Source organism: Otolemur garnettii, unplaced genomic scaffold (assembly GCF_000181295.1).
Source record: "Otolemur garnettii isolate 467f Iridium unplaced genomic scaffold, OtoGar3 scaffold00035, whole genome shotgun sequence".
Lineage (NCBI taxonomy): Eukaryota > Metazoa > Chordata > Mammalia > Primates > Galagidae > Otolemur > Otolemur garnettii.
Window position 1 is genome coordinate 8,852,931 of NW_003852430.1, and position 12,161 is coordinate 8,865,091.

Genomic DNA, 12,161 nt, shown 5'->3' on the forward strand with positions numbered 1-12,161 from the left:
GTTCTTGTGTATTCAAGTTCAATGATCTTTCCTTCTGTGGTGCATAATCTGTTGTTAACAAATACAGTTCAGACATAGAAATCTCTCTTCAATGATTTAAATACTATGAATACCATTTGTTCCTTTTTATTTAAATTTTCACAATTTCTCCACTATTATATCTAAACTTCACCTTATTGTCCTCTCATGGCTCATCCACTCTTGCCTGAATTCGCCTGTTACTCAGATTTAGTTTATTTCCTTACTAGTATATTCACTAATACTATGATCAAATTTCATTAGTATTAACTTCAAACTGTATGAAGCAATTTGAAAGTTCATAAGGCAATATAGAGATGATGCAATTTAGTCCTATATTTTTTAGCTTGTGGCTAAAAATGTGGGAAAGATACAAGTAGTACTGCGGTGAAGAAATTAATGACATTGAAGAATTACATGTGGGGAATTAAAGGAGAAAGGAGGGATATAAAGAAGTGGAAAATTCAATGCTATGAATATTGATTAAATGCCTATTAAGTATTTATTAGTTTTGCATAAATCATTCCATAGCAGAGGACTTTAAAAAATAATAGGTCAAGAAAAAGGGGGAAATTGGTAGCAAGTACCAAGTTTGAATACATTCAGGTGAACTTAAATGTGAACAGGGAGTGTTTCAGACATTTAGCTATTTGGTAGGATAATAACAAAGTGTATGGTAATTATGTACCATATATAAAGCTAACTGTCACATGTTAGTATATAAATGTCCTAAATGTGGGACTTCAGCAACTTAATGACAAAACAACTATATAAAATGGAAGCACTTTAGTCCATAAAATTTGGCAATACCTCTATCAATTTTATTTTGACATACTCATTAAATTGCATGCAATTTGTAATATTGTGGGATTTGAGCGGTTGTAGTCTAAACATAGTAGTTAAATAGAACATTAGTTAAATCTAAATCCCCAGATGAGAATAAAATGTGTACGTTCCACAAATATTTATTGAACACATGCTGCGTGGTGAGCTCAGGGTGGTTGCACGTGGTAAGACTAATTGTGTACTGATAGAATAGAGCCTGAAATTTCATCCACATTTTTCTCTACTTTGTCTACTCATAAAAGGTATCCTTTAAAAAAGAAATCTGGATTAGTTTCATTAATTCAAACAAAGTCACTATTTCTACAAGATAATTTCAGTAGAAAAACCAAAGTTCAGTTAAAAAAAAAGGAAGTGGGTAGTAGGTTGCTGTTTCTGACAATAGAATAACTCATTGCAGATCAAAACTCTTTTAAAAATCACTAGATAGAGCAGAATTCATTTAAAAATCTATTTATAGGCAATAGGGAACTTCCAAGGGAACAGGGACTTGAGGGGCCATCTCACACAGAGGAAAGCCAAAGTAGTCCTCTGGACATTTTCAATCAAAGTATTTTGAATCTATAAGTGGCAAATGAAATTTAAAGAAGCTGAACAAGAAACTCTCTAAATCCTGTGGTGAGGACAAAATATTGGAATTCTGGAGCAAATAATCATCCTCTTTGGACAGATGAAATGAGAAAATTAGAGCACTGAACACTTGACATTAAGTGCCTGAATTTTTCAAATCAGCAAGCTCTTTCCACACTGTGATCTGTAGAGCCCGGAACCCATCCACAAACATTCACATGCGCCATTTCAGTGCGTCTATCTGTATACTGAGGGACTTTTAAAAAAAAAACTTTAACAGCCTTATGGCATTCCTCACATACAAAATGTATCCACTAAAAAGTACATTTCAGGGGTTTAGTATATTAACAGATTTGTTCAACTATTACAACAACTAATTTTAGAATAAATTGTCACCCCTAAAAGCAACATCTGACCCATTAGCGGTTAGTCTATTTTTTTCTCTAGTGCTAGGCAACCACTAATGTTATTTTCTGTCTCCCCAGATTTTTATTTCATAATAACGGAAGCATATAATACATGATATTTTGTGACTGGCTTCTTTAATTTAGCATAATGTGTTTGAATGCCTCCATGATGCAGCTTGTATCAGTATTTCATTCCTTTTTATTAATGTAATAGTATTCCTTTGCATGGATATATGATATGTTATTTATCCACTCATCTCATGATGGACCTTTGGGTTAATTCCATTTATTTTTGCAATTATGACTAATATTGCTATGAATATTCATGTACAGATTTTTGTAAAGATATATGCTTTCATTTCTCTTGAGCACATGACTAATCTCAGAATTTTTCTATGTGTGTTCATGTGATTTATTTGGGTCCATGTTCCCTGCTTTAGCGACTTCAGTTTAAATCTTGGACAGGGAGCTAGAACCCAGAAGATAATTTGTCACACTCAATATTAACACATCAAAGTTACTTTTAATTGAAAGCCATCTAAGTGTTCATCTATAAGATCTTGCTGAAGTAAACTCTTGTGCCAGCACTTATGGCAAATAGAAAGTAGAAATATCTCCACAGATCACTATGGAGTGTGTGTGGGTGCTATGGTAACTATCTAGATTTCCTTTGAGAAGTGAAGAATTTTCCCTGTCCTTCCACTATTAGGAGCACTGCTGGCAGCATTCTGTGGGAATTACTTTAGCCCAAGAATGGAGCCTGATTCCAGGTTACTCCTCTATTCTGGACCAGTTTGCATCTAACGAGTGATCAACAAGGGGGATCCAGACCACCTACCCTAACTCACCCTAACTCTTAACAGTTTCCAGCTACAAAGTCAACACAGGCATAGCCAGAGCCTTCCTGGAGGATGTATCCCAACCCAATGTCTCCCTCTTCCCAATCTTGCTTCCTTTGTTATCCCTTCCCTTTCACAGATGGCGTTTCCTCAGTCTAAGTCACTCGCATGTCATTCTGAGCCTTCTTCCCAGAGAATCAGAATGATCACCATGATACGCTGCTAAGAAAAATAAAATGAAAAAAAAGTATAGATATTGTTTTATTATATAATGGATAAATAAACATGCTTGTATGTGTTATTATTTATGTTTAACAATAAATGAGGGAATCACAAAATATGATTACACATAGAAGGAGGGAGGAAATAGATGGAGGTCATGATAGAAACTAGATTTCTTAAAATAGATGTTAAGATAGGGATTTGCATTTGAAAATATGCACATATGTTACATAACTACAGAATAAAATAAAATTTTAAAAAACAATTATTAAAAATCAGAAGTAAAATAAAACAAACAATTCTGTATAATTAGTTGGTGATAAAAGAAACATATAAAACAATTTTAATGCTTTAAAAAGATTTGAACATACGTTCCTAGGTAGGATCTTTTTTCTTGAGACAGAGTCTCACTATGTTGTCCTGGGTAGAGTGCAGTGCCATCACAGCTCACAGCAACCTCCAACTCTTGAGTTTAAGCAATTCTTTTGCCTCAGCCTCCCAAGTAGCTGGGACTACAGGTGCCCACCACAATGCCTGGCTATTTTTTGTTGCAGTTGTCATTGTTGTTTAGCTGGCCTGGGCCAGGTTTGAACCCGGCAGCCTCAGTGTATGTGGCTGGAGTTGTAACCACTGTGCTATGGGCACCAAGCCTCCTAATAGGATCTTAAGGATAAAAAGAATCATTGAAACTATTAAATTGCTTTCAGAGAATCTATAGGGGTGGTATGATGTAATTATTCTGCTATAGATACATCAATTATGGCATAAATCAAGTATGTAATTATGGGAGCATCATTGGGAAGGAGGTTTTTAGCATGTTTGGAAGGATATGAATTAAAAACCCAAGAGTTCCCAATTTTGATCATATGTCTAACTATGAGCTCATAATGTATTTTATCATAACAACAACAAAACCTTTTCTAGCTAAAAAAGCTTAAGAAAAAGACAACGTAATAGCAAGAAGCCAATTTAGATTTGATTTATAATCTCCAATACTATTTCACATCACACTCCTTAGAGAGATTTCTAAACCTTCATCTAGGAAAAGATCAGCAACCATGGGAATTCTACAATGGAAAGAACCTAGTCTATTTAATGAAATTTTGCTCAAATAATAAAAGAGTCATAGGAAGATTTTGTAGATTAAATGATCCTTGAGAGGCATATTAAGCTAATTACAATTTGTAGACATTATTTGGCTTAACTATTTGGTTTGTTCGATTTAAACTCTTTTATTTATAAATTGGTTATCAGGCAGTCAAAAATGTAAAAAAAAACTAACTAGAAACAGATTAAAGTATTACTAGTTTTTAAAGGGTGATCATGAAATTGATTATGCATTTTGAAGAATCCATAATTTACAGAAATATATATAGAATATTTACAGATAAAATGTTCTGAGCTCTGGGATGTTTACAAAATTTTAAACATGGATAGCCAAGTTCACATTTGATGCATTAGATGAAATAAAATTGGCTGTGTTGATGTATCTGTTGAATCTGGCAGATGAATGTGTGATACTATTCTTTTTCATATAGTTGAAATTAGGTAAAGAAAAATGAAAAGTCTACTTTTACTGTGTGGTCCTCTATCACCATTTCTGCTCTTATTGGCACAACCTCTTTCCCACATACTGACAGCTCAAGCAATTTTCCAGCTTAGGAATTTGGTTTAAAAGGCTCTAGTTATTTCAGAATTTCCACTCCTCTTGATATATTCAATCTGTTTGTCTTTTTCTTATCTCGCCCCTTGTTAATACTCTCTCACCTATACACTCCATCTTCCTTACAGCCCTGCTCTTCTCTTATCTTGCAAGCTCTTGCCCCCAACTCATAACAACTCATTTTATTTCTGGGTACATTTTGCTCTTTCAACTCTCAGTCTCTATTCACTGATAAAAGTACATATTTTTGTATTCCAGGTAAATATTTCAGCATCTTGGTAAACAAGATCCTGTGTTTGTATTTTAACACTGAAAATGTTTTTATCCCATGTAATTTGTTATTGCTGGGGTAACCTAACAACAATTCAGGTTTGGTAAAAGAATTCATTAAAAAAATTTTTTTTTCTATGTCTATTTTATATTTACTGTTTTATTTAAGGATATTATGGGGGCACAACCTTTAATACATTACTTTTGTACTATTGGAATCAAAGTTATGAGTGTGCCCATCACCCAGATAATGTGCAGTGTATTTATTGGATATGAATTTACAATCCCTTCATCCCCCCACCTGTCTGATATCTTATGAGTATTATTTCTAAATGTGCACGGTAAGTACTAATCAATTACTTCCAGTTTAATAGTACATGTGGCACTTGTTTTTCCATTTTTATGATACTTCACTTAGAAGAGTAGTTTCCAGTTCCATCGAGGTTAATATAAGAGGTATTAGTTTAGTATTTTTTTAAAAATCACTGAGTAGTATTCCATGGAATATATTACCATATTCTATTGCTCTACTCATGTATCAATGGGCACTTGAGTTTTTTCCATATCTTTGCAAATATGAATTGTGTTGCTAGAAGCATTCAAGCACAGGTTTTTTTTTTTTTTTTGCAGTTTTTGGCTGGGGCCAGGCCTGAACCTGTCACTTCTGGTTTATGGGGCCAGCACCCTACTCTTTTGAGCCACAGGCACTGCCCCAAGCACAGGTGTCTTTTATAAAATGTCTTTTTTTTTCCCCTTTGGGTAAATACCCATTAATGGGAATGCTGGATCCAATGGTAAGTCAACTTTTAGTTCTTTGAGGTGTCTCCATACTACTTTCTATAGAGGTTATACTAGTCTGCAGTCCCACCAACAGCGTACGAGGGCCCTATCTCTCCACATCCATGCCAGCATCTGTTGTTTAGAGATGTTTTGATAAAAGCCATTCTCACCGGAGTTTGCTGATCTCTCACTGTGGCTTTGATTTGTATTACCCTGATGACTGGAGACACTGGACATTTTCCATATGCACATTGGTCAATAGTCTGTCTTCTTCAGAAAAGTTTCTGTTCATGTCTTTTGCCCACTTTTTAATGTGGTCTTTGTTTTCTTTCTTGCTGATGTGCCCGAGTTCTTTGGAGATGCTGATTATTGACTCTTTATCAGATATATAGCAAGCAGGTATTTTCACCCATTCCATAGGTTGTCTATTTGCTCTATTGAATGTTTTCTTGGCTGTACAGAGCTGTTTAATTTAATCATGCCCCATTTATTTATTTTTGTTGTTGCCATTATTGCTTTTGGAGTCTTTTCATAAATTCTTTGCCTAGGCCAGGGTCTATAAGAGTTTTTTTTTAACATTTCCTTCTAGAATTCTTATAGTTGCATGCCTTAGGTTTAAATCTGTTATCCATCATGAATTAATTTTTGTGAGTGGTGAGAGGTACAGATTCTGTTTTGTTTTTTTACATGTGGCTATTGAATTTCCCCAGCACCATTTATTGAGTATGAATTCTTTTCCCTAGTGTGGGGTAAACCCCCACAAAAATTACATGAAATGTGCTCTTTTTTTCCAGAAACTAAGTGAAAAGACTTGTGAGTATTATGCACTTTTGTTGAGGCCCTAAGTGACCTGGAAAAACATAGTGGGGGCCTGAAGGCAAGGTGTAAAAACCTCCTACAGGGAACCCTGACTGTGTAGTCAAGTCAGCCTGCCAGATAAGGGTTAAAACGACCCATCTGTACAGAGGACATGACTCAAAGGTTGATGTGAGTGAAAAGAAAAACTCCATTGTAATGATGTGAGTAAAACACTCCATTGTAACTGCAGGGTCTCCAAACCATAAGAAAACAATCATGGAGCCTGTTTCTCGGAAATTTAATTGAGTACATAGAAGAGAAAGGTTTTACTCCTCTGTTTATCCTAACCTTTAACTTTAATAATAAAAATGCTTTGCTTGTTAATTAATAAAGTGTACATGACCAGCCAACTATAAAAGGTGGTCAGGAACAATAAAGCTTTGCTACTTGCCACCAAGGAGAGGGTAGTCTGTCTCTATCATAATAATAATTCCAGGGGCAAGTCTACACCTGTCCCTCTCGAAACCCTCATGCAACATCCAATGCCTTGCATGTGTCATCCACTTGACTCTAAATGTCTTCAGAAATCAAAGCTTTCTCAAATCTTGTCAGTCCCTATAAGTTTTGGAGAATAGGGTGATTTTTCCAAGTCATAAGCAGCACTGGACTTGACTTCAGACCATTTACTATAGAGGTCATGCCCTTCCTTCCTCCTCCATGCTGAGAATCTTGGCAGTCTTTTTTGTCATCCTTTTAAGCGCTATGAATTTGGCCTTATTGAGTTGTTTAAATATTGGGAATAATGATTTATTGAAGATTTCTTATATTCTGCAGTTTTTAACATAAATGCTTTTACCAGGACTTTAAATATTAACATAAAGAATTGCATGATCATTGTGTTTCAAGGTGAAGATTAAATACTTTGATGCACAGTGTTCTGCACCTTATCTGTTTTTGCTATTCCAACCAGTAAAACAATACAGTAGACTTAGTAAAAAGTCCTGTTGTTGATATCAGCATATTAGTAGAATATATGTTCATTCATCTTGGTAAAGAATAATTACATTGTAGTATTACAAGGAAGCTTTGAAAAGAAATGCGTGATACTACCATCAACTAAATAAAAGAAAGGGGGAATAAATATCGTTAAATGTCATTATCTTGTTATGTATATTTTTTGATGAATTACATATTTATACAGAGATAAAATGAATAAAATCTCTGTGTAAACTCTTATTTATACGTGACATAGAGTTAAATTTTATTGTTTTAATAAAAAAATTAGATCAGAAGAGCGTATATTACTGAAAAAGCTATGCAGCAGGGTTTTCTTTAAAGACAAAAGTATGTTGTGGCACCTGTGGCTCAAAGGGGTAAGAGTGCTGGCCCCATATGCTGGAGGTGGTAGGTTCAAACCCAGCCCTGGCCAAAAACTGCAAGACAAAGTGTGTCAATAATTGATAAGATTGTTACTCAGTTAAAGAATGACAGAGCAAATTTCCCAAGCTTAGAAGCTGTGAGAATTTCAATGTATTTTTTAGGACCACAAATTTAGCTCCATTTCAAGTGTTGGAATTTAATTATTAGGTGCTGACTGTATGACTTTTACATGAATGTGATATTTATTGAAAGTGACATCTTATGAAAACTAAACCATAATTTGAAATGCAAAATATAAGATGTATTTGTTTTCAGTCTGAACAATTAGTGAAGTACCAACTGAAATTGAAACTTAGTCTAAGAATTTATTCAGCACTAGGTAAGAGTAAATGATGCTATAAAATACACAATTAGAATCTTAAATTAGAATTAAAGTGTACATTTTATTAAGTTCAATATTATCTTCTGATTATTCGATATAAATATCATTTAAAAGTCTTTAATTTTTTAAATTTCAAAATAACAAGGTAATGAAACTCTTAAAGAAAACTTGAACTAAATTTGCAACTTATTCTAATACCCCAAATAATCATTCAATAACAATATTTTTGTTATAAAGCATAATATTAAAAAGGGTATGTCCTGTCTTTGCCTTGAACTGCAAGAGTTAACTATATACTTTTCTTACACTTGAAATGGTTCTGTGTACTTGAAGGAGTGAAAAATAAAAGTAAATGCAAGCTTAAGGCAAATGTTTCAGCTTCTCAGCTTTTTTCTGGTCACAGTTCATGAAATATAAAATGTGAGGAAAAAGCAGATTCTACTTTGTTGACACCAGGACACATCTCATCTCCCAGGATCTCTGTGACTGTAGATTCAGTATTAAACTTGTCGTAAAAGAAGCCATTTTGGCAATTTTTGAGAATTGTCTCTATTTGGAGTCCAACAATGATGACATATTTTTGTCATACATCATAATTCTTCAGGTCATGGTATCATTTCATATTCCCATCTATAATGTCAGAAAACAGGTGAAATTTTTAAATAAAGAAATAATTGTCTAGAAACTTTTAGGGTCTGAACCCTAAAATTTAAAAATGTAAAGTCTTTAAGAATGATAATAATACTATGAGTTGCTTAAAAGAAATTTTTTTCTGCTAAATTCCCAACCTTAAAATTTATGAAATAATTCATAAGCATTCTTCCAAATTCCAGTAATTATAGGAATTTCTTGCTAACCCACTGTCCAGCTGTTGCAAATAATTTTGATAGCATGGCCTCAGATTTTGTAAACATAAGGAGAAAGTCAGGTACTGTGTTTCCCCGAAAATAAGACACTGTCTTATATTTATTTTTTCTTCAGAAGACACACTAGGGCTTGTTTTCAGGGGATGTTTTCCTCTCCACGTGCTGAAATGCATGCCCATCACTAGGTCTTATAATTGGGGTAGGGTTTATATTTAACAAATGCGTAGAAATCCTGCTAGGGCTTATTTTTGGGGTAGGTCTTATTTTGGGGAAACATGGTATATGGAACTGGGCAACAGGCTACTTTCAGTCTTACCACTCTGCCCTAGTAAGCCACTCAGGCTCCTATAGTGCCACTTCTCTCTTCAGTTTCTCTTTATCTATTCTGGAGGTCATAGAGAGTAACAGGGTAAAGGAGAGGTATGTTTTTAAGTTAGGATTCAGTGTACAGTTCCTGCATTGTTGTGGGAAGGGACTTACATCCTCAAATGCCATGTTGATCTGTATACAGGTTAATCCAATGTGCTGAAACCCAGTCCATTCAAAGTTTTTTAAAATAATAACAACTTGAATGAAGATTGATCAAGCGGTGTGACAATCTACTAGAATTTTAAGAAAACCCATAAAATTCAAAGCAACGAATATTGTGGAATTCTTTCAGTCATAATTTGGTTTACGCAACTTTTATTTTTAATTATTCCATATATTTATTTTAATGTGGCAATATGGAAAGAATTATTCTGATGAAGGTAGGCTGAACCAAGTAGTGTCCACAGCCTCTGGAACCTTCTTTCCTCTGTTCACATAGCTGTATTTTACTCTTATTCATCTTCCATCATTTATATATGTATCTGTATCATATTTGTATCTATATCCATCAATAGACATAGTGTAGTGATATAACTATTTACAAATAGATAGCTTCAATTTATCATCCACCTCCTTCATTTATAAGGAGACCTGAGGGCAAAATAGTTGCTATTGAATTCAAAGTATCTGAATATACAATGATAGAAAAGTTAATATTCGTTTCAACGTACTATATAGTCATTTGGAACAGAAATGGTTAGCAAGTCTATAAATAATTCATTGAGTAATTGAAGAGAGGAACACATATCCTAATTTTTTTTTTCTTCTGAAAAATGGTAGGAAAAGTTTTCAAGACGAAAACATATTTTTAGTGCTGTCCTTTCCCACTGGATTATCTCAGTTTGCAAGTAAATATGTTTTAGTATTGCTTGTCTTAAAGTAATATTTTTCCTTTATAGCGCCAGCCTGTTTGGCAACCATCACAACGATTTCCATCAAGGGTGTTAATTATAATCCCCCTGCTTTCTGCCTAATCAGAGACAAGTTTGTTAGTCTATGAGTACATTGGTTCTTTGGCAGTAAAAGGAGAAGGCGAATATAGCAGCTAGTTCTTACTTATTGCAGGCCTCTACTAAGTTAATATACAAAAAATATTTTAAAACATACTTGGCCGGTAGGTGTTCATTAACATTTGGTGGTATCACCGTCATGCGTTCTTGAGTGAATCTTGAGAAGGTCTGCTATTATCTCCATTGATTCCCAAGGCTGCTTCTCTCCTCACTAACCCACACAACCCCCATCAAAGTCACCAAAGCGGTTAGCTCAATCTTGCCCTGCACATCTCCCAGTGTTTGTACGTAGGAAGCAAGTTCTTAATAAGTATCTGGTCACTGATTATTTGAATGGGTGACTTAATAACTTAAAGTACATGTTTACAGGATGGGAAAACAAAATACACAGCAATACACTTTCTTACTCATTTTTAGAGCACCTGTTCTTCCATCTGCATGATAGAGAGATGTACAGAATCATAACTATTTTAACACCAATCATTGTTTTTGCCCCTTGAGAAATAAAATTTTATTGTTCATTTTGTAACTCTTTCTTCTGATGTTCTCTTCTTGCTCGACTCCCTCCAAAATTATTATTTTCCACTAATGACACAGTCCATCCCGATGGCTTTTACCCAGGTCCTACAGCAACACTTCTCTAAAATTCATTCAACAGCTTAGATGTCAAGACTCTTGGATTTACTAGAAACTGCTATGGGCTACAGACAGATGGCTGAACAAGACATATCCCTGCCCTAGAGTGGCTTCTGTAAAGGGAAGAGGATAAATATACACACCAAATCATAATTTAAAGTTACTGGGTGCTTCATAAAGATAAGGAAGGATGCAGTCTGTCCCACTCCCTTGCATTATTTCTGGCATATATTTTTAGATCCATGCCATATAATATTACATTAGTGGTACCCACAGGTCTGCCTAAGCAATAGCCTGCACAGCTCAGTTGGAAATGGGAAAGCTTACAGCTTTAAGTCCAGATGCACTCGGGCTTGAACATTATACTTCATCACTTCATTTGCATCCCGGGGCGACCCTGTGAGTTCTCAACTTTTAAAGATATTTTGGCTTTAAAACATGCCTTTCTTCTGTGCATCTTCTAGATGAGGCATTTGGAATTCTGTGAGTAAATGGCAATATGGCCAATTTAAGGGATCTTTCCATCACTTGGTTGAAACAGATCTGGTATAATTTCAAGTGCATTAAGAAAATCTCAGAAAGAAACAAACAAAAACCTTTCCCTCTTGGGTCGCTGATGCCAGAAATTCTACTTTCTGAAATGTATCCTTTTGGATAAAGGCTGTTAGGCTGTTGAAGTGTAAATGTCCCTGGGAGAGGAAGAATATTAAATTATCAAACATTTAACAACTTGCTATAATTGCTTTGATAGGTTTCTTTCTTGAGAACATGAATTGATGGAAAAGAGCTAATGAAAGTGCAGGGATATTGGGCTTAAGGGACCCTGCCACCAGGAAGGAAGGACGAGGGAAGTCTGGGTACCCACGACTGGCAGCTGGGAAGTTGGCCCTGCCAAGTGGATTCATTGTTGCCTGCAATCTAGCTTTTCAGCCTGGTGGGGCAGAGGGAACATCTGTGCTGGGGCTGTCAGAGTCCCACAGGTACAGAAAATCTAGTTTATTAGGAGTGAATTTGTAAATACAAAGAAAAGTGGCACTGGGAGCCACCAGAGATCAGCTGCTAATGAAGCTGGCAAAGGCTTCCCTGAACACTGCTCTTACTAGGGGCA

General features: G+C 35.0%; 1 protein-coding gene across 1 annotated transcript in view; it reads right to left on the reverse strand.

Moving 5' to 3' along the window:
- EYS (eyes shut homolog (Drosophila)) overlaps positions 1-12,161 on the reverse strand; it is a 1,547,934-nt gene that overhangs the window by 501,188 nt on the left and 1,034,585 nt on the right. The gene's annotated exons all lie outside the window — the stretch shown is intronic.